The sequence below is a fragment of the Leopardus geoffroyi genome, chromosome B1 (genome assembly GCF_018350155.1).
Source record: "Leopardus geoffroyi isolate Oge1 chromosome B1, O.geoffroyi_Oge1_pat1.0, whole genome shotgun sequence".
In the NCBI taxonomy this organism is placed as follows: Eukaryota; Metazoa; Chordata; class Mammalia; order Carnivora; family Felidae; genus Leopardus; species Leopardus geoffroyi.
In genome coordinates, this window is record NC_059327.1 from 97,985,563 (window position 1) to 97,990,580 (window position 5,018).

General features: G+C 35.6%; 1 pseudogene; it reads left to right on the forward strand.

Annotated features, from left to right (window-relative positions):
• Nucleotides 1-233: 233 nt before the first annotated feature.
• Nucleotides 234-682, forward strand: LOC123583083 (annotated as a pseudogene).
• The last annotated feature ends 4,336 nt before the right edge of the window (nt 683-5,018 follow it).

Here is a 5,018-nt window from a genome sequence, read left to right on the forward strand (position 1 = left end):
AGAAGAAAACATGGAAAGGTATATGACATTGGTCTTGGCAATGATTTCATGGATATATTACCAAAGCTCAAGCAACAAAAGAAAAATAAACAAATGAAAAAGCTTCTGCACAGCAGAGGAAACAACACTGACAAGACAACCTAGAGAATGGAAGAAATATTTTCAAACTATATACGCAATAAAGAGTTAATATCCAAATTACAAAAAGAGCTTTTCTCAAGAGGCTGCTGAGGATGGCAGAGGGGAAGGTGTTGATCCCTATGGCCAAGGCCATCTCCTGGGTCACCCAGCAGCCATCATGGCCAAACAAGTGCTTCTGGGCCAGGAGGTCATAGTCATGGGCTATGAGGGCATCAACATTTCTGGCAATTTCTACAGAAACAGGTTGAAGTACTTGACCTTCCTCCACAAGTGGATGAACATCAATCCATTCTGTAGCCCCCTACCACTTTAGAATGCCCAGCTGAACATTTGTCAGACAGCGGAGGAACATGCTGCCCCACGAGACCAAGGGAGGCCAGGCTATGTTGCACCACCTCAAGGTATTTGATGGTATCCTGCCATCCTATGACAAGAAAAGATGGTGGGTCCTGCTGCCCTCAAAGTTGTGCGTCCAAAACCTACACCAAACTTTGCTTACCTGGGGCACCTGGCTCATGAGGTTGGCTGGAAGTACCAGTAAATAAGTTTTAAAATTTTACAATAGTTTTAGATTTACAGAATTCCTGCAAAGATAGTAAAGAGAGTTATCCGGTTGTCCCTAAAATTAACATCTCATATTAATATGTTGTATTATTATAATTAATGAACCAATACTGATGCATTATCAATAACTAAAATGCATCCAAACTCTCCACAGTGAAGTGATTACCACAATAAGTTTATATTATACGTATATATATATGTATAATATATATACATAGTGAAGTGATTGTTACAATCAGTATATATTACATATATATGTATATATATATATATACACTTGTATATGTATATACAAGTGTATATATATATATATGTATGTGTATATATAGATGTGTGTATATATATATACTTACTATATCGTTATTTTTAAAGTCCAGAGTTCATAATATGAGGGTCAGAGCTTTTCCCAGACTCAACTTTATAAATTCTCAATTGGCTTGTGAGGCCAAATATAGATACTTCTTGTCCAGTTTGATTTCTGTGAAATCTTCATTCAAGTCCTCACTGGTCATCTGATCAAATGGAATTATGTTCTTTCTCTTCTACCGCTCTTTTTGATACTCTCCTGTCCTGGCCTTTCAGGGAGACAAAACCTCAGCACGACTTTTATCTTCTTTTTTGTTAGTGTCCCCCTGGACAGTATATTTATTCTCTGACACAGGAACTTCCAGAACATTAAACTAAAAGATATACTTTTTTCAAAGAAAAAAGAAAAACAAAGATAGATCTCTGCCTCTAGATTTTCTTTGGTCTTTCTTCAAACTAAAGGAGAAAAAAAAGGAAGAAGGAATTATGTAGGCTGTATTTTTACTGAAACTACAAAGTCATTGATGATGTTTTTATCAAATTAAAAGAGATCATTTTTATCTAAACTCTTGAAAATGTTAGAAATAACTTTTCTTTCTTTAAATTCCTCTTGGCACATTTCAATATTTGTTTTTTGTTTGGTGTTTTTGTTATTTTTCACAAATAATACATAATTAAAGAATTGGTTTTCAATTAAGTTGTAGTGAAAGCCACCTACAACTCTTAAAAACAGTCAACAAAGACAGAACTTAAGTTTGACTTTATAATATTAAAAAAATGACTAGTGCATGTTTATGCTGGTGGGAAGTGTGGTATAACAGTCAAGTCAAATATAATTGATGAATATTACAATGGGATCTGGAAAGTGAACTTCTGGTGACTTTGGTGATAGTAATGAACTGTATTTGCCCAGTATTTTTGCTCAGAAACTTCAAGTACTTTGCAGAGAAGATTTCATTCTTTATAATATCCCTTTCATAAGAGGATATTTGAGTGGAGACATGAAGTGAGAATTCAGCTTGCTTAATAAATCAGAAGAGGAGTGAGGAGAGTTACATGTATTCTAAGTGACCCATCATTACAGTACAGCTGTGTGCCTGGCTGTAACATGTGCATGGGAACCGTTTGCCACGTGCTTTAGAATTCTTCAAAAGATTGTACCAAATATTAATATTGCCAAAGGCCCCAGGCACTGGCAAAAGCTTTCTCCATTTGTTATCCCATATGTGATATTGTTTGTGTCTTGGTATGTTTAAAACTAGAAAATATTGTTTACGTGATTTTTAATGTGTGTGCATGATTTTAAGCAAGTATTTTGTATTCTGGTACTTAGAACAGCCTGTAAATATCCAAATAGATATAAAATGTTTGAAGTTTACAAAAAATAATCCCAAATATTATAGCTACCTTTAAAAAAGAATCACATTTACAACCTTTAGGATGAAGAGCAGGAACCCCTCCCCTAATGGTTGTTTGCTTGTTAAAGGACGTAGAAATTTTCAGGTGTAACACAAGGAAAGAAACATAAAAAATTGACTTTAGATACAGACTCCTTAAGAAGTACTAAACAACAGCTTATTCATTCATCCATTCAACAGTTTTCAACTCCTACAATGTATAAAATACTGTGAAAATCAGTAATTCAATTTTTGGATCTTATGTGCTCCAAGAAATAGAGCTAGTAAAATATCATTGTTTTTCAACAGTAAGATTAAGAAACATTAAAAATATTTGATAGGTTGAAGAATGCTGGTTAGGTCTTTGGTAGGATGTCCTTCAACTAGGATTTGTCTCATATTTTTCTCATGATTAGACTGGGGTATTGGTTTGGGGGGGAGATTACAGAGGTGTAGTGCCATTTTCAACACATCATATCAAGAATATACACTTACTATGATTTATCATTGTCTATGTTAACTTTGATCACCTACCTTGAGGTAGTGTTTGTCAAGTTGGCATCATAAAGTTGGTCTTTTTCTCTCCTCTTTTCATAGTCCTTTTTGGAAAAAGCACTTTTAGGAGGGATCAGGAGTTATGCTCCTCCTACTTGAGGCAGAATATCTACATAAATTATTAGGGAATTATGTATAGGAGATTTATTTATTCTCTCTTATTTATTAAATAACTTATTTATATCATTATGGATTAATGACAAGGAAAGTATGAGAAATTCTGTGTATAGAACCCTAAGGAGACATGACAACTAAATGTAATGTGGTATCCTGGATGTGATCCTGGAAAAGAAAAAGCACATTACAGAAAAACAGTGGAGAGTTTGGGTGGATTTTAATTATTGATAAGGTATCAGTACTGGTTCATTAATTATAACAAATATACCATATTTATTTATTTATTCATTTATTTTTATTTTTTTAATTTTATTTTTTATTTTTTAAATTTTACATCCAAATTAGTTAGCATATAGTGCAACAATGATTTCAGGAGTAGATTCCTTAGTGCCCTTTACCCATTTAGCCCATCCCCCCTCCCACAACCCCTCCAGTAACCCTCAGTTTGTTCTCCACATTTATGAGTCTCTTCTGTTTTGTCCCCCTCCCTGTTTGTATATTATTTTTATTTCCCTTCCCTTATGTTCATCTGTTTTGTCTCTTAAAGTCCTCAAATGAGTGAAGTCCTATGATTTTTGTCTTTCGCTGAGTGACTAATTTCACTTAGCATAATACCTTTCAGTTCCATCCATGTAGTTGCAAATGGCAAGATTTCATTCTTTTTGATTGCTGAGTAATACTCCATTGTATATATACACCACATCTTTATCCATTCATCCATCGATGGACATTTGGGCTCTCTCCATACTCTGGCTATTGTTGATAGTGCTGCTATAAACATGGGGGTGCAGGTGTCCCTTTGAAACAGCACACCTGTATCCCTTGGATAAATGCCTAGCAGTACAATTGCTGGGTCATAGGGTAGTTCTATTTTTAGTGTTTTGAAGAACCTCCATACTGTTTCCCAGACTGGCTGCACCAGTTTGCATTCCCAGCAACAATGCAAAAGAGATCCTCTTTGTACACATCCTCACCAACATCTGTTGTTGCCTGAGTTGTTAATGTTAGCCATTCTGACAGGTGTAAGGTGGTATCTCATTTTGGTTTTGATTTGTATTTCCCTGATGATGAGTGAAGTTGAGCATTTTTTCATGTGTCGGTTGGCCATCTGGATGTCTTCTTTGGAGAAGTGTCTATTCATGTCTTTTGCCCATTTCTTCACTGGATTATTTGTTTTTTGATAAGTTCTTTATAGATTTTGGATACTAACCCTTTCTCTGATATGTCATTTGCAAATATCTTCTCCCCTTCTGTCGGTTGCCTTTTAGTTTTGCTGATTGTTTCCTTCACTGTGCAGAAGCTTTTTATTTTGATGAGGTCCTAGGAGTTCATTTTTGCTTTAGTTTCCCTTGTCTCTGGAGACATGTTGAGTAACAAGTTGCTGCAGCCAGATCAAAGAGGATTTTGCCTGCTTTCTCCTCAAGGATTTTGATGGCTTTCTGTTCTCCATTGAGGTCTTTCATCCATTTTGAGTTTATTTTTGTGTATGGTGTAAGAGAGTGGTCCAGGTTCATTCTTCTGCATGTCACTGTCCGGTTTTCCCAGCACCACTTGCTGAAGAGACTGTCTTTATTCCATTGGATATTCTTTCCTGCTTTGTCAAAGATTAGTTGGCCATAAGTTTTTGGGTCCATTTCTGGGTTCTCTATTCTGTTGCATTGATCTGAGTGTCTGTTCTTGTGTCCCTACCGTACTGTCTTGATGATTACAGCTTTGTAGTATAGCTTGAAGTCGGGGATTGTGATGCCTCCTGCTTTGGTTTTCTTTTTCAAGATTGCTTTGGCTATTTGGGGTCTTTTCTGGTTCCACACAAATTTTAGGATTGTTTGTTCTAGCTCTGTGAAGAATGCTGGTGCTATTTTGACAGGGATTGCATTGAATATATAGATTGCTTTGGGTAGTATTGACATTTTAACAATATTTGTTCTTCCTATCTGG